A 24,689-nucleotide genomic window follows, 5' to 3' on the forward strand; every position below is an offset into this window, starting at 1 on the left:
GGGCATCCCCATTTCTTTGTTATCATGCTGAAGACCTGTGGATTTAGTTTCCACTCGTGAGGATCCATGAGGTTTCTGCTTAGATCGTCTGCAGGAGTATTTTTCTTTCCTGGCAGGAATTGTGCTTGCAGATGAACTTGATAGGTCAGTGCTGTGTTCCACAAAGTCATGGCTTGCCTGCAGAGGGGATATGAGTGCGTGCCCCCTTGCTTGTTTATGTACCACATAACTGTGGTGTTGTCCGTCTTTAGTAATAGTTGTCCTGGATGCAGAAGGTCCTTGAAAGCTGTCAGGGCATTCTGTACAGCTAGCATCTCTTTTTGATTGATGTGAAGATGCATTTGGTCTGCGGACCACTTGCCCTGAATACATTTTCTTGCCATGTGTGCCCCCCAGGCATAATCCGATGCATCTGTTGTTAGTGTCTGCTTGGCTGTGGGTAAAGTGAAAGGCTGTCCCTTGTTGTGGTGACATGCCAGTGTCCACCATCAAAACTCCTGTTGCAGGCAGGGAATAAGAGTTATTATTGCTTCCAGGCTGTGGCAATGTTGAGTCCAAACACTTTTTAGATACCATTGTAACTTCCTCATATGCAGTCTTGCATATGGAATTAGCAGGATGCAGGATGCCATGAACCCCAAAGCCTGCAGAATTTTTCTTGCAGGTAGCTAGGTTTTTGTTGCCATCATTTGAAAGTAATGAGTCAGTTGCCTTTGCTTGTCTGGCGTGAGATAAGCCATCTGGGCAGTTGTATTTAAGCTTGTACCTAGGAATATTATCTCTTGAGAGGGTACTAGTTTTGACTTTTCGTTTACTGTGTACCCTAGGCCAATTAGTAATCTTTTTACAAATGCCAGATGCTTTAGTAGAATGTCCTTGCTCTCTGCTTGAATAAGGCAGTCGTCCAAGTAGGGATATATTTCAATTCCTTTTTGTCTGCAAAATGCAATCACTGGTGCCAGGCATTTTGTGAAGACCCTGGGCGCAGTAGATAAGCCAAAGGGCAGTGCAGAGAATTGGTAATGCATTACGCCAGCTATGAATCTGAGGTATCTTCTGCAATTTTGTCTGATTGGGACATGCAGGTATGCCTCTTTTAGGTCCAAAGTAACAAGCCAAGCCTTCTTGCCCAGCATGGGTACAAGTTGCTGTAGTGTCAACATTTTGAATTTTGGAACATCCAGGAAAGTATTTAGAATAGACAGGTCCAGTATGGGTCTCCAGGCTTTGTCCTTTCTGGGAACCAAGAAAAGTGTTGAGTAAAATCCTTGTCCTTGTTCTTGCTGTGGTACTTTTTGAATAGCTCTCATGTCCATGAGAGCTGTAATCTGTTTTTATGCCTCTGCCCATTGATTTTGTGGCAGGTCTGGCATTCCTTTTGACCTTGGTAGGGTGTGAAAGTGGAACCTGTAACCCTGAGAGACAATATTCAGTACCCATTTGTCCTGGGTGATTATGTGCCAATTTTGTGAGAAAAGTGCTAGCTTTCCCCCTAAGGGTGCTGCCAAATGGTAAGTGCTTGGCATTTGAAAAGGGAAGTCATTGGGAATGTTTCCTATAAGGTTGTGACTTGTCTTCTCTCCTTTGGGGGTTGAAGCACCCCATTGTCTAGGTCTGTAAGAGCCTTGGGGCTGAGATCTGCCTCTTGGGCATCTGTATCTGCCTCTTTGAGGCCTGTCTGACACTGGAAAGGACCAATTTTTAGAAGGCCAATTTCTGCTAAATCTAGGTGGCTGTACCTGTAAGAAATCCTTTATCGTCTGCATTGATTTTGCCTTATCCTCCATTTTCTTTAATACCTCTTCTGCCTTAACACCAAACAAAGTAGCATGCTGTAAAAGACCATCCAATAATTTTGCTTTAACATGATCAGGTAAACTTTGTTCTTTAAACCAAGCATGCCTTCGAATGATAGAGCCTGTAACTGCGGCTCTACAAGAAGCCTCTAATGAATCAAAACCACATTGCAGAGTATGTTTTCCCACTTGTTCAGCTGCATGCAATAAATCCTGCATTTCCTTATTGTCTGGACAGTCTGAGCTTGTAAACATTTTCTGTTTTAACAAAGACACTAAGTATTGTTGGTATTTCAGCATGTGAAACTGGCAGTTCAAAGCTCTTACTGCTAACGTTGCTGAAGTGCAAACTTTTTTCCCCCATCTATCCAGTGCTCTAGAATCCCTGTCTGAGGGGACTGGGTTTTTTGCAGTGGAAGCCTTTACCCCTCTGGGACCCTGAGAAATAGTTTCTGGGTCAGAAGCAGGGTTTTTATAAAGAAAGTTATGAGAGTCTGGGACCCTATAGTACCTATCTGGCTTGACTGGAGCTGGGGGTACAGAATCAGGAGACAAACTAGATTCAGAAAAAACATAATCAACAATATCTAACACAGGGGGTATAGCAAGGGGCTTGTGTTGAGGCAATAAAAGAAAATCTCTGAGCCTTTTCTTTGATTCTGAATAATCCTGGATCTCCCAATGGAAATGCTCTTTCATGGTGTGCAAAGTTTCCCCAAAAGAGTAATCCTCAGGAGGAGAGGCTGAAGGGAAATATTCTTCAGCATCAGAGTCCTCATAGGGAGGAAGAGAGTATCCCTGGTCTGAAGAGGAATCAGAGGAAATAGAAACCTGGTCAGAGGATTCATAGTCTGTATCCTGCCTAGGCCTTTTATCAGGTGGGGAATGGGAACCCCTGATCAAAGTAATTAGGTCTTCGGCCATTTTGAGCATCTGTTTCTTTGACATGGATGACTGTCCAGGAGAATGCTGTACTTGTTTCTTTGTCTTTAATGGTGTTTTAGACTTTGCCTTGGTTGCTGTAGTTGACTTGATAGTAAGCTGTGTAGGTCTGAAAACACCCTCAGAAGCCGATGCCTGCTCAGCGGCTCCGGACCCATCTGAGGGGATAGTTTCCGTAGGCCCAACACCTTGAGTTTCCAGAGGCCTAGTTGTCTCCACGTGGGAGTCGGAGGCGGCCTGTGGCTCTGAGGTAACGGGTGTCAGGGGCTGCGAAAGCGCCTCACTGAGAACCGGTGAACCGGCGACTGGCCTAGAAGAGACTTCGTCATTGGTTTTGGAACTCGGATGCCTGTCCTTTTCCTTGTCTTTGCGTTTTTTATGAATTGCAGTAGTCGGTTGCTCCGACGGCATTATGTAGTTAAACCTTCGGCCAAAATAATGGAATGCAAAATCAAACCAAAGCTTAATAGTGCGTTGGTTGAACCTAGCGCAAAACCGACAACTAGAAATGTCGTGGTCAGGGCCTAGGCAAAGGATACAGTAAGAGTGAAAATCCTTATGAGGTATTTGCTTCCCACAAGAAATACAATTGTTAACTTTTACTGACATTGGTCTGGAGCAAGAAAAAGTTTCCCCAACGGGGTACTTAGCTTTATTTAAGACTTCGGTTCTGAAATTCAATTGCGAAAATCTCAGTAGTCGGCTGACCGGCACTTGCGATCTGCTTTTGCTTCGGGCACCGCGCGGCAAGAAAGACTGAAGAAAATGGCATCGGCTGCATCTTATATACCCCTGGCGCACTGACGTCAGGGAAGAGGCGACAGCAACCGACGCCGGACCAAGACTTTGGAATTCTGGCCGACTGCGGGTAGCCTGCCAGCAGGATAACCCAAGTGTAATGACTGCAACAGTGAAACACGATGAACATCAGGAAATTGGGAACATATTTTCTGTGTGTGCGGTGAGTTGGTGGACTTTAAGGATTCCCTGCGGGATGCACTGTTGGAGATGCTGGGTGGGCAGATTGGTATGATGAGGGAGATGATTCCTGAGCTATGAATCCAAATCGGAATTGCCTAGACATGGTAAGGCCTTGCTGTGTCTAATTATGCTGGCTGCCAAAAAAGCAATTATTAGAAAATAAAACAGATGGTAACAACCGTCAGCTATGTTGAATTAGGCAGTGAGAAGACACTGGCTCGGACTGTATAAAATCTTTAATAAAACACTTCCAAAACTTTGAAATATCCACGTTAAGCGCTTTCATCTGCTAAACATGCAAACTTCATCAGAACAAATAACTTTGTATCAATACGCTCATTTAAAAACTTTTTGGCGCCAAATATGCTTCACAAATTTAAAGTGCAAGTGCTAATATTTCACGTTTATCATTTAAATAAATGAACAATAAAAATGTAAAAATGTAAGGTATATATAAACAATAATATACCTAACATACTTGATCTAATTCATCTATTTACAACTTGTATATATATACATAAATACTTTGCTATTTGATACATTATTATATAAAATTTATATTATTCCTACAATAAAAAACTTTGCTATAACATCAAATGTGGCTTCACGTATATATACTACCCTGTCAGTACCTATAAAATACAACGTGAGTCACATATTTATACTAATGGTACTGTGTTGTCTATGATTGTATGACTAAACTTATTTATATATCTATATCTGGAAAAATAATACTGCCATATAATGATAAGGGATGAAAAAAATAAAACCTCATACAATTATTTCATATCGTATATAATTATTACACAACAAGGGAGCATTTTTTACACCTACCCTTACTGTAATTCCAGAAAAGGTTTTATAGATATGTACTCATTTAAACCTGGTTCCCTCGTTGCATCTGTTCTTATTTGCCAGACAGTCTCCCTTTTACTTAATACAGCCTTTAGGTTTCCTCCCCTAGTGGAATTGTACACCTGATCTATAATTCCAAATCTAAAACTATGTCTCTCATTATATTTTTTTATGTGTCTGTAAAGTGCGTTTTTTGTATCCTTAGTTTTTATTTTATATAGGTGATCATAAATCGGAGCTGCCTCTCCGTCTTCCCTATATAAAACGCGGAACATAATACACATTTTGCCAAATATATGATATTTTTTGTGTTACAATTTCCCCTTTTAAACTTAATGTATGTCTTATTGATGTCGTCCAATTTACATCCATCACTTTCATTAATCACATGACACTGCTTACATGACCCACATTTCTTAGTTGCCCCATTTTTATTAATATTCATTTTGTCTCCCAAACCATACTGCAAATATTTTCTTATATTCATACCCAACTTATATACAAAACTGGGTTTTGGGCCCACTATATCTTTTACCTCATCTTCCACTATTAATGAATTCCAATGTTTAATAATAATATTCTTAATTTCATTACTATATGGTGAATACATCAAAACACATACTCTATTAAGGGAATTTGTATCAGTTGTAACTTTGTTCACATTCTTGTTACTAAAATCCACACCTAAAATAGGGGGGTATTTTTTACCCCATTCATTTCTGACATTGTTAGATACGTCTTCTAATAACCATCTAGGGTAACCCCTATTTGCAAACATAGAGGTGACAAATTCCATCTCCTTCTCCATTACCTCTAAATTAGAAGACATTCTTGCTACCCTTATGCATTGTCCTTTAAATATATTTTTTAATATGTGTTTTGGATGATTACTAGAATATTCCAGATATCCGTTCGAAAATGTTTCTTTCCGATATATTTCAGACTGGAAGCCATTCATAGTATGTCTTATAAATATATCTAGGTAAGCTATCCCATCTTTACTGATGTTATATGTAAACTTTAAAAATTCACTAGTCTGATTAATATATTCAATAAACTCTTTAATAACCTCATCTGGTCCATCCCATAATATAAACATATCGTCCAGAAATCTAGAATAATAAGATATATACTTGTAATACTCACTCTGAAATAAATATGTATTTTCCCATTCCAACATAACCATGTTTGCAAATATGGGGGCACATGATGCCCCCATTGCTACACCTCTTGTTTGTTTATAGTACTCCCCTTCAAAGTATATAAAATTATTTTCCAATACAATTCCCATCATGTCAGTAATAAGGTTAATATGATCCCAAGTCATATTAGAATGTTTCCTTAGACTACTACAAAAATCTTCCAGTCCTTCATCCCTTGGGATACTTGAGAATAAATCAACCACATCAATAGTTATATAGGTCACATTTTCTCTCCATATATCTGATGTAAGATGTGATAAAAATGTCCAAGAGTCCTTTACCAAATGTGGGATGTTGTTATATATCGGTTTAATCCATCTATCAACTACCACACCTATTTGGAATGTTTTCGATTTACTACCAGATATGATGGGTCGGAAAGGTGGCTTAACTATATTCTTATGTACTTTGGGGATACCTAGAATAGTAGCCAAAATGGGAAATTCAACCTTCATGAAATTATATATATCTTCAGTTATTCTTTGATCAATTAAGTATTCATCTAATGCCAAGTCTATCTTCTTATAACTTATATTAATCTCATTCAAAGAAGTAATATCATAATTACCTGACTCAATCAATATTTTTTGCATTTCATTTATGTAATCAATCGAATTGTACAGTACTATACCCCCACCTTTGTCTGGTTTCATAACTCTTATGTTCTTATTACTAGCCAGCTCCACCAGACACTGCCTCTCCTTTATATTTAAATTATCATTGATCAACTGTTTGTCTCTTAATTTTTTAAAAAACTGAATATCAAAACAAACCAATTCCTCAAAATTTGACACTTTTTTATGGCTAGGGGGAATATAAGTACTTTTTTCCTACATACATTTCTATTACTATTAGTCATATCCGTAGACTTATTATCATTGTTGGTAAATAATAAGGCTAAGTTTAGCCTTCTGCAATATAATTTAAATTCAGTTATTATATCAACTACATCAAAACCAACAGTGGTTATGAATTTCATTCCTTTCATGAATAGTGAACCATGTTCTTCTCTAATAGTACTACTGGTGTAATTATAAATCTTTAAATCATTATATTGATAAACAATTGTTTCTTTTTCATCAGTACATATTAATCTATCATATACTTCCTCATGTGTATCTGATATTAATGATTCATCATAATAATGAATGTCATTATTTGAAAACTCATTTTCTACCATCGATTTCTTTGATTTCTCTGATGATAGTTCTGCTTTTTGTGTGGTGTGTAAAAACGTCCACCTTGAAAATTTGTACCCCTTTCCTCATGTAACTCATCATTAACATCCCTTATCTTATTGTTCTCATAGTTATTATATGTATACTTCCAAATATATGCTTTATTGTCCTTATATTGTTCCATATCTCGTGAAATCTTTTTATTTTTTCTCTCATATATTTTACCTGCTTTAATATCAGCTAATTTAAATTGTTTATCATACAATTCACTCCATTGGGGAAACAGTAAATCATTCATTATATCCTTATTCAATTTTTCCAAATCTATAACCATTCTACTCAATTTCTCATCATTCTTTTTAATTAATAACTTCATATAATTTATACCACATGTATTAAATAAAGTATTAAATTCAGCCTTGGTATCATTATCTAAGTTGACACCCATTGGTAACTTAAAAAACCTTAACCCCATGGGTACAATTCCCAGGGATATACATTTCATAAGATAGGCATTATCAATTTTAATACTTTTAAAATTCAACAACTGTTTTCCCATTAAATATATTATGTCCTTCAAAGTACCATAAGTCACACTTTTTCTTCTCTCTTGTGGACCACTTTTACTATGGACACTACTAGTAGTAAATTCATAATCATTCAATAAAAAATTATCTAATTTATTAACTCCACAGTCTTTATTATGAACTTGCGCTGTATTGTCCCTTGGACTAGAAGAATTATATACAGTACCTTTTTCAATACCAGATTTTGATTTAGTTGTTGCTGCATAAGTTTTAACTGGCAACGCACATTTGGGCCGAGCTCCTATACGTTCAAACTCATCATCCACTTTAAAAAGTGAGAAATCAAAAGTGAGCTCATTGTCAAACATAACACTTGCATTATTTATAGTGTTCCGATGGACAGGCAATTCATTTGGTAATTCATTTGATAACATCTCCCTCCTCGGTGCTTCTCCCTGTCCATTGGGTATCTCGTACTGAGTAGATGTCTGTGTAGAAACCCCACAGCCAGATGGAACACTTTCCTTCCTTTCCACAGTTCCATTTTGCACAATACCGGCATTGCCTTGCATCCGCACCACCAATTCAAGAAAACGGGACACTTCAGTTCGCAAGGAACTCACTTCACATTTCAAAAAAACAAGATCTTCTTTGTCCAATAAAGCCTCTGTCTCTCAGCATACATTATCCATAGCCTCCGACATACTCGAACGTCAAACGCTAAACAACACCAGAATTGTAGGAATAATATAAATTTTATATAATAATGTATCAAATAGCAAGGTATTTATGTATATATATATATACAAGTTGTAAATAGATGAATTAGATCAAGTATGTTAGGTATATTATTGTTTATATATACCTTACATTTTTACATTTTTATTGTTCATTTATTTAAATGATAAACGTGAAATATTAGCACTTGCACTTTAAATTTGTGAAGCATATTTGGCGCCAAAAAGTTTTTAAATGAGCGTATTAATACAAAGTTATTTGTTCTGATGAAGTCTGCATGTTTAGCAGATGAAAGCGCTTAACGTGGATATTTCAAAGTTTTGGAAGTGTTTTATTAAAGATTTTATACAGTCCGAGCCGGTGTCTTATCGCTGCCTAATTCAACATAGCTGACGGTTGTTACCGTCTGTTTTATCCTCATTTTTGGTGTTGTTTAGCGTTTGACGTTCAATTATTAGAAAATGGAAATCAAAATCTAAACCAACGATACTAGAAGTAGTGAATGTAGTAATAGAGATAAAATAACTGGAATTGAGATCTTTATAAAAGGGTAGGAGCACATTACATAGAAAAACATCGGAATTGTGGAAGCAGTACTTACAGGGTAGGAATGAAATTTAAAAGAAGTCAGGAATTAAATGAGGTATGCAGTGTTTAACTGAAAATGATTGGGGACATTATAAGTGATGTACAATGTTTGCAACTGGGAGTGTGTCAGTAAGGTTTCTGATGTAAAATGCTTGCAAGTAGAATTGTGTAGGTGTGGTTTGTTAGCATTTTTATAAATGTATGATTGCCTATGTCGTAAGTGATAGTTTAATAAATAAGTTTCTTGTTTTAAAAAAAAAAAGGGCAAGAACTGAATAATTTAAGTAATGTTGCTTACGTTATATACAGCAATATACGTGAAGTATAATGGCTGTAAACGTGAACTTGTTAATACAGTTTGATTACTTTTATATAAATGTAAATTTGCCTGTGTCACAAATGATAATTCAATAAATCTGTTAAAAAAATGCACTACTGGGCGAACAAGCTATTGTCTGTTCTGTCCAAGCCAGCCAAAGTTGCCACTGGCAAAGGAATACTCTTATTTCAACTGGAATATAGACTACCATTATAGCTGCAGCATTAAAGAAAAAAGGCTACCACCTTCCAAACCATCTCCAATAAAATCTGCTGGTTCATTAGTAATTCCCTCAATGACAAGTAGATACCCAAAATTCATTGCTTAAGCTGCCTGGGGGGGACATTTCACTACAGGAGGATGTTGTGAAGTTACTACTACTAATCAATCAAACAGTGGCCTCTCTTAGATGAACTGATATGGTAGAAATATTGCTATTCAGCAATCATGTCCCTCCTTGATGTGTCCTGTGGTTGAGCTGAATCCTAACTGAAAATCCAGCAGTGTGGAAGGAACCAAAGGATCATACAAGAAGAAAGTTCAGAAGTCAAGAGTCCTGGAATACAATTTCACAAGAAAATGACAGACTCTCAGATTCTAATATCTTAAAAAGACACTGTAAAGTAATTAAGGCAACTAATCGTAAAATACAGCAGAATTTGATCACAGAAAGAGCCACCTGATAAAACCTGACAGTTGTCAGTCTGCTAAAAATGTATTTAGCTGGCAAATGCAAGTGCTGTATTTGCTAAAGCCTGAGAAATGAGTCACCAATTTATCTAACTGAAAAGAAGAAACACTTCAGATAGCAGGTTGTGTACTTCCAATGACTGGAAAATCCCTCGTTCTCCTTTAGACTCCACACCATGAAGAAATTTGGAGAAAATGGACCCATTCTGGAACAAACTCAAAACCACCTTCTAAACAGAAGTGGGATCATGGTGAAGAAAGAGGATGAAGAATATTTTTAAAACTTCAGAGCTGAAGCAATGGGATCTTTATTGCTGTATTGCTTGAGTGGGGCAACTAGAAAGGAAGGATGTTTAGCGTAAGGAAGAGCTCCACCACCTCTGAATTTGCAGGTCCAATAGCATATAAGCCAACTGTTGAATATGATGAACAAGTCCCTGAAGAAGCCAAGTTTATCAAAAGGTGAATGAGAAATAGGGCTCCCAAAGGAACTGTTAAACCAATCAGAACCAGATTTCAGCTCTACTGTCCAGCACAAGAGAAGGGCAAATGAAAGCTCATAAATTCCCAAAGAAAAACAAAGGCCCAAGCATTCAAGCATCTGAGAAATAAAGATCGCCTGTAGGTGACAAACTAGGGAGTCATGTAGTAATGTTCTATCCAAACTGAAAACCATTTTCACTTGAAGGCCCAAATGCAAGAGCTCCAAGCAGCTTCAAGTAATCTTTATTCCCAGGCAGCATGCCAATGCAGTCAGTAGAAATAAGTCAATGGCCAAGAGCAGAGGTGGAGCCAGATGTCACCAAAATCAAGGGGGATATCCCTAGAACAACTGAGGATGTATCTTATACCATGATGGGCCTGGAAGCCTGAGTCCATGACTTATGTAGCTACATAGGGACAATAATAATGAGTTTAAGCTTCTTCTTTGATCTTTGTGATAAAATACAGACTCAGAGTAACAAGAAAGTGCCAAAGAATACATTCACCCACAAACAGGTGCACTGAGCAAGGAATGGAAAGAGAGGTCAAGATCCCCTAGTGATAGAAGGGATGCTCTCCCAAAATGAAGGGCGATACCCAATGTTAACATTGTAGTGTTGCTACAATCTAATTGTGTATCACACAGCTATGGTCTAATGCAGATGAGCCAAGATAAGGATGGTAACTTAGCAATAGCACAAAGCTTTACCTGACACTGTTTAAAATGTTCAGTATTAATACCACTGTTTTTGTTTTTACTCCACAGTTATCATATGTATCTGACTTATATTATCTGGAACTAGATTATGACTGAAAAGTGTCCTCCTACAAAACTAATCAACCAATTAATCGATCAAACTCTGGAATTTCCCATCAACAGAGATTTAATCATAGCCATTAAAAGTACAGTTTCAAGAGAAGACAAGGAATTGCTGAAAACATGAACTTCCAGTTCACTGCCATCCAGAGAAATGTTAACTGCTGAGAACATAAAGACCAAGGCCATAACCAGGCATAAAGTGAGCATATGTTTTTTTAGGGTCTATATTAAATCAGCGAACGCTTAAAATAGCAAATGCTGATTTATCAACCCTTTAAAACTGAAACCTGAAAATCCCGAAGACACGGAACAGCAATTTCTTTCCCAGGGAAAAAAAAATCGCTGTTCCACAAAAAAAAAAAAAAAAAAAAAAAACACAAACTAAAGTGGGGGGCTGTGCCCCCCACACACCCCTACTTAAATATACCAACTCCAAGATTGCACCAGAGTGGAGGAAAAGGCAAAGCCCCGAAAACGGTCCAGCGATTTTTTTTCCCTGGGAAAAAAAAAAATTGCTGTTCCGTGTCTTCGGGATTTTCAGGTTTCGGTTTTAAAGGGTCAATAAATCAGCATTCACTATTTTAAGCATTTGCTGATTTAATATAGACTGTTTTTTTAGATGGGAAAGGCCTTGTGTCCCACTGCTTGATAAGGTTCATTACAGACTGGATGCTGAACTCAAACAGGGAAGGCCCACAGAGGCTAAACACTATGACAAAAGGACTTCAAGTCCTGCCCTTAGCTCTGAATACTCAACAAAAGACCATACCCTTGTTCAGTAATACTCATCAAAAAATAAAAGATAGCAGACAGCCCAAGAAGGTAACATATTGTGAGCAAATATCAACTGACTGCAATAGGAAAAGCCTTAGAAAAGAAGATCCATCTATGTTTTTTCCTATCTTTCATCCCTGATGCCTGTCAACCATCAGACTCTGTCTTAATAACTGGCTCATTTGTTCCCCATTAACCAGGTGAGAGCCAACTGACAAGGATCTTAACTGAAGTAAACATCAGGGTGATTTTTTTTTTTTTTTTTTTGCTTCAACCTTGACACCCATGCATGTATCATATCAAAGGGGTGCAGCATGTCAAAGGGAATGGCATGCAGTGGGTCTTTGCAACATTTGCCAATCTGGTGGTCCCCCACCATAAACAAACTCTACAACAGAAGAAAGAAACTGTTGCAAAAAAGAATAAAATCCCATGATTGGAGGAACTCCCTGGTCAACCTCAGTAAGTAGCTGAGATCCCTCATAAAATCCTCCAAAGCTAGTTACGAAAACAAAATCGCCACTGATTCTAAAGACAACCACAAAGCATTCTATAGCTATGTCAAGAATCTCAATGGCAACACTTAGATCTGCTCTGAGTTACAGCACAATGGCACTAAATATACAGAACCAACTGATATTGCCAACATCCTGGCAGATAGGTTCAGTGCTAACTTTACCCCCCCCCCCCTCTCATGCCCTAAAGGGCCCATCTCTGTACCGGAAGAATGCAAAGGTCCTGTAGTCACGGCTGCACAGGTAAAAAATACACTCTCCAAAGCCAAGAACACAGCATCCATGGGACCTGACAACACATCCCAGGCTGCGTTCTATACAAACTACAGAACGAACTGGCACCCTACCTAAGTACCATGTTCAATCATAGCCTCGCCTCAGGCTTTGTGCTCACTGAATGGTGCACAGCGATGATTTTCCCACTACACAAAGGGGGAGCCACCACGGACCCTGGGAACTACCGCCCCATTAGCCTGACGAGCCTGGCCTGCAAGGCTATGGAATGTATCATGGAACTTATAAACAATGACATTGTTAATCTTCAAACTCTGGACCCCACCCAGTTCAGGTTTGTAAAAGGCAGATCATGTTTCCTAAACCTGACAGACTTCTTTGAAGCGGTCACCAAAGCTGGAGATGAGGGTAAGATGGATCATACAGCCTATCTACATCTTGTCAAGGCTTTCGACACCATCCCCCACTCTGGAATTACAGATAAACAAACTAAACTAGGTATAAAACCTTATGTCACAAGACGGGTTGCCAAATGGCTCACTGACAGAACCCACATTGTGAAAGTAGCCAACTCCAAATCCGACTTAAGACCAGTGACAAGTGGAGTACCACAGGGTTCAGTCCTGGGTCCTCTCCTGTTTGGTATCTACTTCTCTAAGTACAGGCTAACAGAGAAGGTCTTTGGCTAAAGAAGTTTGCAGATGACTGCAAACTAGGAGCCATAATCGAAACTCCTAATGATGTGGACATCCTATAAAAGGGGCTCACTGAGACAGATGCCTGATGTCAAAGCCATGGCCTCAAGCTCAATACCAAAAAGTGCACTGTCATCCCCTTTGGTAAAAACTCTGTACCCATGAACTACCACATAGGCGGTAATCTACTTAACACCGAAATTTTAATTAGAAACCTTGGGACACAGGTGGACAGTAGTTTCTCCTTTGATAATCACATCGCCACAGTAGTCAGGAAATCCTTCTATGTGGCACATCTCATCACAAAAGGTTTCTCGTCCAGGAAATAAGAGGTCATTGTTCCCCTCTACTCATCACTCATTAGACCCATTATAGAATACAGCACCCTTTTGGTATGTACCTCACAAAACATCTACAACAACTGGAAAGGCCGCAGAAATACCTCACAAAGTGGATTACCGGCCTCAAACAAGATGCCCTACACAGACTGTCTCAAAAAACTCTAGCTTTACTCTGTTGAATATGGCGATCTCTGCCTAACATACAAAGCTATGTCAAACCTAGAGCTGCTGGACATGCTCCACTTAAAGAAATCCCAATCCCTCCGAGCTACATGCTCTAGGGACCTAAACCTTGTCACCACAATAAACAGAACATGCTGGAGGGATAGATTCTGGTCCCAGAGACTACCTATATGCTGGAACAAACTACCTATCTATATCAAACAAAGCTCCTCATTAGCACTCTTCAAGAAAAATCTTGATGATTAGATGGGCGATAGGAAATTCACCCCAGGGATTACTTCTGTGGCTCTGCTTGACAGTGGCACATGAAAATAATTTCTTGGGTGATGAAAGCCAGGGCACCTTTTTGGCTAGGCTTATATAGGCCCTAGGGCCAATAGCCTAGTACCTACCTATGAACCTATATGTCACATCAAAGTATGATGTATTTATTCGGCCTTGTTCTCCCTTGGTGACAAGAGTAGGCATACAATCTTCAGTCTCAAGCAGGAATGCTACCATGGAGAGTGTGCTCATAACAACATGCCTCACCCTTCCCTTGAAAAAAGGTGAGCAGGCAGAAGTGTCATCATTCCCCTCCCCTGTCATGTCAGCTGCAACAACAGCATGAGATGCTAATCAAACTTGGGTCACCTGGGTCTTACTCAGGGCTTTATTCTGCTACACTAATCAAAGCTGACCACAGCCAAGGTTCCATGAATATTGCCCTCTAATTTAGGGCCTAGAGACAAGGGAGTGACACTAGGGAATATCCAAACTGTTCAGTGGGTATGCTGTCCCAGAGTTCTCATAGCAATACCCGTGTTCTTCGGCTATACCACAGCACCATGTCTAATGTGGCTAAATTCTTACACAAAGTCTGTAACTGAGTCCAAACTCAGACTCCAAACTGCACCTATGTTCATAATGTCAAATCAAAGACCATCTGTGCTCTCTGAAAAGGAAATGGCAGCTGGCAATGATAGCTCATAGCTCCACTCCTAAAAAGGAAAAAAAAAAAACAGATGAAAAGGCAAGAATGGAAATATGACTAAGGAGGAGGTGCCACTGCTGGATATCTCCCTTGAGAATTCCCAGGCAGGAACACCACTGCCAGATTACCCCATAAGGGTGGTGGGAGTACAAAGGGGTTAATCTTACTGCAGGCTTCGGCCATAGCAGTTAACACCTGAGAAGGCTATGTACTCTGTGGGAACCTCAGAGACAACCTACTACTGGTGGTGATATTTTAATCCAGAGTACACAAAACAGAACCACAGTGAGGATCTAGTTACTGAAGGGCAAAAGGCTCCAAAGGACTAACCACCATTCAGGCCTCTTGTAACAGCAGGAAGGAATGGGATCATGGGAGACCCTTAAGTGCAGGAGGGATGCTAAAGCCAAGAAACAATACAAAACTGAACATTGATAGAAAAATTGTGATCTGGATGTACATAACTCAACCAGCTGTACTAAGTTACTGAAGATTAAACAAAGACCAGTATTAGGCTGATATAATCTAGGCTGTAGGTATTCCAGCAGCAGGTTAAACAAAAGGTTAGTATTCACCTGATATGTGTAGCTACCACATAGGTGATAGTCTACTTAACACCGAAAGTGTGATGAGACCTTGGGACACAGATGGACAGTAGTCTCTCCTTTGATAATCACATTGCCACAGTAGTCAGGAAATCCTTCTATGTGGCACACCTCATCACAAAAGGTTTCTCATCCAGGAAAAAATTGTTCCCTAGACCCATTATAGAGTACAATGCCCCTTTTGGTATGTACCTCACAAGACATCTACAACAACTGGAAAGGCTTCAGAAATAGCTCACAAAGAGGATTACTGTCCTCAAACAGATGCCCTATGCAGACCGTCTCAAAAAACTCCAGCTTTACTCCGTCACATATCGCCTTCTCAGAGGCGAACTCTGCCTACCATACAAAGCTATGTCAAACCCAGAGCTGTTGGACATGCTCCACTTAAAGAAATCCCGATCCCTCTGAGCTACACGCTCTAGGGACCTAAACCTTGTCATCACAATAAACTGAACATGCTAGAGAGATAGATTCCTGTCCCAGAGACTTCCCATACTCTGGAACAAACTACCTATCTACATCAAACAAAGCTTCTCATTAGCACTCTTCAAGAAAAATCTTGATGACTGGATGGGAAATAGGAAATTCACCCCAGGAATCACTTCTGTGGCTCTGCTCGACAGGGGTACAGGAAAATAATTTTCTTGGGTGGTGAAAGCCAGGGTACCTTTTTGGCTAGGCTTGTATAGGCTGATAGCCTAGTACCTACCTATGAACCAATGAACATGGGAGCTGTTATTAACTTAACGGGTAGGTGGTTCCAGATTGGGCAAATTTAGTTCTCAACAGGGTATCTCTGAATGAATTGCAGCTGCTTGACGTTCTGACAAGAAAGTTATCCTTAGATTTAACATTAAAAGAGGGATGGTGCAATTCAGTGAAAGGGTTCAGAGGGGAAACTGATCTTGGATGGAGAAAATGGAAGCAGGAACTGAGCAGGATGGCCAGAAATAAAATGACTGCATTGATGAGTCCTGGGTAGGGTGACTGTGATGAACTCTGCAGATATGGGGTTAACTTGTTCAAATTCAACTAGGCGGCAGAAAGACAAGCCAGGATAGATAACACATGCATAAAGTAATCTAGAGTGAAGAAAGGAGGCTTCAGGCTTACATATGGACTATTAGGTGAAGTAGAAACTAATTAGACTGCCTAGTAGCTGACTGCATTTCTTAGTAGTCGCAATTATATGTGCCTATGAAAAGGGGTGTTATTTTGGTATGAATCCAAGGTAATTTAACATATGAAAAATTACAGCACCACTGGCTGTGGTGGAATTTACTGAATGGACATTAGATTGTCTGTACTGACTGTTACCTAATAACATGTAAATACTACTGCTGCTGGCAATAAGGAAGAGTTAAGAATTCCTCAACCATTTTTTCTAAAAAAATTGGAAATCAACATGCAATTTTCTACTTGCTTGTTAGTTTTTTAATAGAACAGAAAAGGTTAGTATTACCTGCATACTGGGCAATAGAAATTTTTCCACAACCATTTTTTTTTTTTTGGGGGGGGGGGGTTTACAAACAGTATAGAAAAGAAAGGGACCTGGAACTGAGCTTTGTGGTACTCCTTTACTGGTAACAAAGGACAAAAATAGGGCTTGTCTCCACCTGCTTTGATTTTTTTTTATTAAGAATTAACTGTTGAACAAGCTGAATATACTGCTATGTATACCTAGGCCTGTAAGCCTGTTTATAAAATCTGTTTGGCTATAGAAAGGACCAAGAGGAGCCATTTCCTTTTCTGAGTTCTACTCTCACAAACTGTGCTACAGTAAGATATGATGTGCTAAGAGAAGACCCGCCACTTTTTTGCATGGCTTAAATGGGACATTTTTATGGAAATGAGAGATTTAGCATGACAAACCTCACTTTCGATGAATATAGAGGAAAAGGCTTCACATTTCTCCCAAAATAAAAGCTCACTCACTTTAAACTGTTTCTTTTGCTTAGCATAATATCAAGGTATTTCAGATATAAAATAATTATTTTTTTAACTAATACACAAAACTTAAGAAATATTTTGTCCTAAAAATCTCAGGACATTTGCCATCTTTCATTATTTTTTTTTTTTTTTGGTGAGGCAGACTTGCCAAGATTGTATTAAAGAATGCAATGAATCCATGGCTGTTAGCATGAGTGTAGGCTCCCCTTTGTGTACAGGGACTATGTGCATCTCTTTTTTGGGAGAATGTGGCTGTGGGTAATGTTGTGTTAGATTATTCCCTGATCTTGAGACATTTAGGCACTGACCTTAAAATGTCTTTTAGGATTGATTCTACCTAAGGAACCCTAGTCTGTGGGGATAGGAAGCAGTCCCATGAAAAGAAATGTGTTTGCAAAGTATTCCCATGAAAGGAAACATGCTCATAAATTCTGTTGTATACCCCCAAGTTTGTCAGTTCCCTCCCCAACATTCCACTGTCAGCATGAATAACAGTACTTTGAACACAGAAAGCCTGCCTTTTAAAAACTGGGGCGGGAAGGGAAGGGAGGCAGGAAAGACTACAATCAGAGCTGGAAGCCATCCTCTTAAATGGGTGTAAGACACAGCCTGTGACCATGCCAGACTACTTACTTTGGCCTCCTGCTTTATCTCCACTGGTCTTTCACAAATGCCTAATTTTGTTTAATCTCCTCAGCATAAGATTGCAATAATAAAACAATCACTGCTTGGTTGGAAAAATTGTGTTATACATTAGATATATTTGGGTATGATGGAGTAAAATAGCTCACTGCCTGGATCATTCAGACTTTCTCATTTCACTACTGAAATTATTCCTGTGAAAGAGACCCAAAAAAGTAAATAATTGTAGAGGGTACATATAGTACTGCCCTTTGATCTCCTGAAGTAGGGGTCGTATGCTATGTGATAACTAGGCTTGAGGCTATCACCCAAACACACCTTTCAACAGCATGATAGCCAGATTTTACCATCCCTCACTTTAAAGGCCATCTGTAAAAGTTAAGGAGAGTGTCTGGGATTGCCTCGCACACGTCCACAGACTGTTTAATAAAAATGTCTCCTTTGTCTTGGAATATGTGCATATGTCAGTTAACTGCCCTGATGTCCAGGGTAACAGAGGTATATTCCATTTTGCCAAACCTGTCCAGACTATAACTCTGTTTCTCTCTGGGTAAAATGTTAAGTAGTGCCAGTTTAGATCTTCTAGCCATGTCCAGATAAATGACAGCAGGTTTGCTCACCAGTTTTTTCATAGCTACTTGAATTTGTCTTCAACACAGTAAAACAGTTTCTTACGTACCACAGGGGATGAGTCTGGGTCTAGCAAGACACTCTTACAGGTTTCTCAAAGGCCTGTATAAATGCAGGGATAGCAAAAGGCTTGAGTTCTTCTATCCTTAACAAATCCAGGTATCACTGGAGAGTGTGCAGGTCTTTAAATCCCACTTAAAATGTTCCCACATTAAGTGTTCCTTGAAGAATACATCTTCCAGGGAGAAGACTAAATGGACAAAAAAGTGGACTTGTATACAGTAAATTCGAAGTAGCCATTTCCTGGAATATTCACTTTTCTCCAAGGTAAGGCAATCTCATAGTTGATATATATATATATATATATATATATATATATATATATATATATGTATATATATATATATATATATATACGAGTTCACTACATATGACCTAAAGTTCATTTGACCTGAAGCCATTTGACTGAGACCAAATGACCTAAAGTTCATTTGACCTACAACTCATTTGACCTAAAACTCATTTGACTGAAAAATAGTACTGGCAGTCTGTAGAGCACTGTAAGGCAAGTAAAAGGCATATGCCCTGTTCCCCACTGTAGTGCGACGCTGGAGTTAGACTATATTGTTAGGGGGGTGCGGGGGGGTGTGGGTGGTGCAGCCCCCACAAAGTTCAGTTTTACTGAACAATATCAAATCAAAGCACAGAATATCTAATCAGACTAGGTGGGGGGCTGTGCTCCCCACGTCCTCTAACAATATATTCTAACTCCAGGATCGCACTTCAGTGGGGAACAGGGCATATACCTTTTACATGCCTTACAGTGCTCTACAGACTGCAAGTACTATTTTCAGTCAAATGAGTTTTAGGTCAAATGAGTTGTAGGTCAAATGAACTTTAGGTCATATGTAGTGAACCCATATATATATATATATATATATATATATATATATATATATATATATATATACATATATCCACACACATACATATATATATAAGTTCAGGGGGGTGGGGGACAATTGGTGCAAGGGGGCTTGCTCCTCTGCAAAAAAGTTTAAAGAAGAAGAGTGATGTTTGAGATTCACTCTTCTCCTGTAGTTTTGGTTGTTTGTTTCAGCTTGTAGGCACTTGGCATTTCCAGTGCCAACATTTCAATAGGGAGCCAAACTAGACAGTTTGCCGGGCAGCAGTGGAAAAGCCTGCAGTCTCTGCCAAGCTACCACATACTCTTCAGTGAACCACTTAGACTCAAAACCTGGGGGACTGAGGCAAGCATTGGTGGTACTCATACTGCAAGCATTTAACAGTGTGACCGTTTTATTTTAGAAGGTTCAACTTGCTAAAGCTTAAAAAAAAAAAAGAAAGAAGAAAAAAGAAAAAGAAGGTGGTTTCTTCTCTGGGATCTGTAGGTTAATGTATAAAACAGTAAGAATATTCAAAGTGGAGAGAGCTTGCTGTATGAAGCCATTCGAAGTTACTTGGGATCAAGTGCCTGGCTGGTACACAGTAGCAAAACCTTGAGAGGCCAAGAGCGACTGAGTTGTTAGTATCCCACTGCTGTTCTCCAAAGGGACACTGACAGACAAGGACATATCTGGAGGACATGGGACCTATTGCTGATACAAGAGGTTATACCTGGCCAGAAGTGTTTACAGAGATCTTGTCAACTGTGGCAAAAGGAAACCATATCTTTATAGGCCCGAAAGATTAAATCAAAATCAAGACACTCCAACATGCACTGATGGACCCAGTGAAACTGGAGCAATTGTGGAATATATAATTGAACCTCCCTTCCTAAGACACAAGCAATGCATCCAGACAACAGAACATCAGAAGTTTCCTATTTTCAAAACACACCTTGAATTATATGGGTCAAAAATTCTTATTCAGTTGCTCATGCCATGGCACATTGGAGTGAATCACTTAAACTGAAATCCCTGAAAGATGTTGAACTACAAAATACAATCAGAGTTTCACTGCACAGAGAATGGAACTTGCTTCCCCCTCTACCAACATAATGCACAGTCAGTGTGTTCTTCTAAATTAGAACATTCCATGGGTCTAAGTACACGCTAGACACACTGCTCTGAGCTCCAATGCATTTCTGTGTAGCTTCTCTTCTTAGGGAGATCGCCTGTCTTACATCCTAAAAGCACCAAGCACCTCTCATTAGCTGTTAGACAAAAATAGTAGTAATTACTTGTTTGGAAGATACAGATGGGGAGGTTCTACAGACAACACATCCGCTTGATGCTGCCAACACGAATCCTCATGAGCTTCCAGTAAAAGCAAGAAAGAGATAAAGAGAGAGACCAGACTGTGAAACAGGTTTGCGGCCTGAAACCACTGTATCTGGAGAGACTACAGGTTTTTGTACATCTGCTTGCAAGCCATGCCACAATAGTGGCTATCCCACATGCAAGGAACTGCAGAAATAAAATTAGATCAATTTTGAGTAAACCTCGGAGCCATGCCACTCAATTTCTTTGTTCACAATTTCTGGACAAAGACCAGTACCTCTCAAACTCCAAGGGTGACTGCTAGAGGAATTAACTCAAGCACCACCTTTTGTCACGGCCCAGAGATTAAGAGGCAGACCAACCAAGTATGATGCCAGGAAAAGCACAATAAACTCTCACGTGCTTAATCAAGATGCTGTCATTCACCAAATCAAAAACAGTGAGAGATCAAAGGAGATCAAGATAGAATACACTGATTTCCAGCAGTAAGAAAGTCACGAACAATGTAAATAAGGGTTGTCACATGCCCTACTTTAATGTAAAAGCAAACTTAAAAGATGTTAAGTAGAAATACATCAGCAGATATACCATTTTCTTAATATCCTTATGTAACTCATTACATCAGAGCGACGCCTCCAGCTGTATCTGTAGTTAACTCCTGCTGATGCCTCTAGGCGTGAAATATTGTTTGTTCACATTAGCATCAATAATTCCAAATCCATGTTATGTACAAGGTTTTAAAATATTTCATCTTAAAGCTTACATAATGTCAAACTCAACTGCATTAATATTTGACCTCTGCTGAGTACAGGTAAAGAGATATCACCTGTTGTTTTTAAGACATTAATTTATATGGATATCATTTTTACATTTTTCTAAATATTTCAGCAACAAAGTAATACAGACCAAACTCCTTAGCCTCACATGAAAGTTCACAGCTAGATGAATAAAATGCTGCTGACAGTATGTGTGCAACTTGAATGATTGCTGAGATATTGTAAGCTGTTTGCAAAATATTACAAACGTAACAGTTTCTGTGTTTACTGTGACTTACAAAATTCAGTTTAAAACCTAGAACCTAATGTATACTACCACTATAAAATAATTTGTGCTGAAATGTTTGCTAGTTATACTTCTTTCATAACCCCTATAGTTCCTCCAGGGATATGGACATTTGTTTGAAATGTGATGACATAATCTGGTACTGTCAAAAGGCTTAGGCTCTGCCCATTGGAAGTTACAGAGCAAACTTCCTGAGCTCCATTAGAGTGAATGAGGAAGGCTAGAGACACGGCAGAAGTTCTCTAGAAGACTCAGATCCAACAAAGGTTTCTTGAGAAAGGGGTTAATCAGTGCCATTTTTAAAATGGTTGGAAACCATTATTTCAAAGAAGACTGGATAATCTAAACAATAATTAGCCCCAGTAAATATAGACATAATTTTAGCAGACTAGTTGGATGAGGAACAAATAGAATGCAAAAATGAAGCCACATTCACAATCTCAGTGTGGAATGAGGAACAAATAGAATGCAAAAATGAAGCTACATTCACAATCTCAATGTGGATTACGCACACGGATTCATCCAAGCAAAACTCAGGCAGCTCATGACCAAACTCATCACAGTGCACTACGAGTGTTCACTGGGACAAGGGCTGTTTGATCTAGGCAGCCTCATTTATTAAAAAAAAACATGCATCTTCCACACACTTTATGTGCGATGAGACAGGCTGGGGTATACAACCTATCCACCATGATGGCTTGATGCAACTCTCACTCGACAAATAAGATGACTTCTTACATGAGATTTCTGTCTGGTATGCTGAACAGTCAGCTTTCAATCTTAGCATTCTTTAAGAACAGGCCTTCACAGACAGTGCTCCAATGGTCTTCCTTGTCTCTATTCATCTGACACATGTCTCACATTCGACGGCTGAGCTTATGCACATAGCATACTGTAGTGCATATATGTTTTTAGTTGAGACCATGTCATCTCTTGGATGGATCTTTATCTGGTTCATTTAGAACAGCATGGCAAAAATCTTAAGAATAATAAAATCTTGGACTTCATTTGAATGTTTCAGTCTTATTTTCACTGATATCCTAGAAATATCTATATTTTTTCTTATAAAAATGATAACTAATCCATTAAGGTGAAAGGATGGAATAATTCACAGCACTATATAACTTTCCCAGGACAGCCTGTAAAAAGAAGTATCTACTTCAGGGCAACATTTGGAATTTCCAGAGGAGATGATTTTTTACTCTCTAAAAATATTTGCAGAGCCTTGCACTGCCTAGCTCTACTGGTTTCATTTATACCCATTGGGAGGTTGGCATAGCAGTAAAGGTGTTTACCTTACCAACACAATGTGCAGGGTTTGATTCTGACATAGGGTAATTGCTTAGGCTTAAAATAGCCCACAAGGGCAGTTAGCCTAGTACTAATCTATGAACCTATGAACTAAGAAGCCACACATACCGATGTCATAATCTAAGCCTAGCCAAATTACAGACTGGACTTGCTTGTCCTAGCAGCCAGGTCAACTTGTACATACAACATCAGTGGAAAGAATGAAAAGGCAGCTCTTCTGGCTTGTCAGAACCATCCTATAAACATTGAACATGTTGACTGTGACAAGACCTAACCACACAAACAGAAGAAAAGAACTGAGAGGCAAAATGAACAGGCACTCCCTCTGGAATTTCCAGTACTAATCATATCAAACAAACACATCACACATTTCCCAAAATGTAATGATGGATCTATGTATCGAACCCCACCCAAAAGGAATCGATACATAATTTATGACAAACTTCTAATGGCTTCCCATAACTAACTAGCCGTCACTAACTAAAATAGATACCCATATCAAACCCCTTTTCAAAATGAGCTGTTACAGAAGAATGCCACGAGGGCTGCCTTAACCAGAAACAGGTGTTCAGAACAGTACTGACTTGCTGGTTTGAGACAGAGTACAGCAAATGCAAATATATTCTGCCAGTGCATTTGAAATTATGTGGCTGATATTTTACATTTCCTTAGGAAAACTTGTAAGAACATGTAAAGGATCAGAGATAGTCCCACTGGTGTGAGAGAAGGGACCACACCTATGGCACTGATGACACAGATTTCATTAGGGTCCTGCAGAGACAGAGGACCAACATATCTGTACAGCTGATAACTCAGACTTGATCAGTGCTCTGCAGAGTCCGAGGCGCAATGAAGTCTATGCTGCTGGTGGCAACTCAGGTTTGAAAGTGTCCTGCAGAACCAGAGGGACAGCTGAATGCAGAGAGAGAGAGAGAGAGAGACAGAGAGAGAGAGACTGAACAGTCAGAGGAGGAGGAAGTTTAACGGAACCAGTACTATACAACTGCCCCCTGCTGAAGAGTAGAGGGCATCAGTTAGACAGTCACCAAATCAGTGTAGACTGACAACTCTGCTGCTGCTACAGTATGTGGATACATTTGCACACAGCTCATACTGTACGTACCATGCATTATGCAGCAGAGGAAGTTACAGGTAAGTTGATCAGAGCCACCCACTTCATTATTTCACAGCAGAATAACCAAGGACCTGCCATTCATTCAGCTTTCTCTCCCTTCATATAAATACTTACATGGTGTATAAACAGCAGTCAGCAGTAGGTAGCTGGTAAGTGTCAAGGGATTACAGCTTCAGAGGTAAGTGATGGGGGTAAATGACTGCTATAAAACATTACTAATGAAATAACATTTAAATGTGTACACATATCTATTCTTAGATCATTTATCATTAGT

At 39.1% G+C, this 24,689-nt stretch overlaps 1 protein-coding gene across 1 annotated transcript in view; it reads right to left on the reverse strand.

The window, feature by feature from the left end:
• Positions 1-24,689, reverse strand: part of PREX1 (phosphatidylinositol-3,4,5-trisphosphate dependent Rac exchange factor 1) — a 2,105,011-nt gene that overhangs the window by 123,283 nt on the left and 1,957,039 nt on the right. The window lies entirely within an intron of this gene.

This window comes from Protopterus annectens, chromosome 12.part0, assembly GCF_019279795.1.
Source record: "Protopterus annectens isolate FY-2018-M chromosome 12.part0, PAN1.0, whole genome shotgun sequence".
Taxonomy (NCBI): Eukaryota; Metazoa; Chordata; order Ceratodontiformes; family Protopteridae; genus Protopterus; species Protopterus annectens.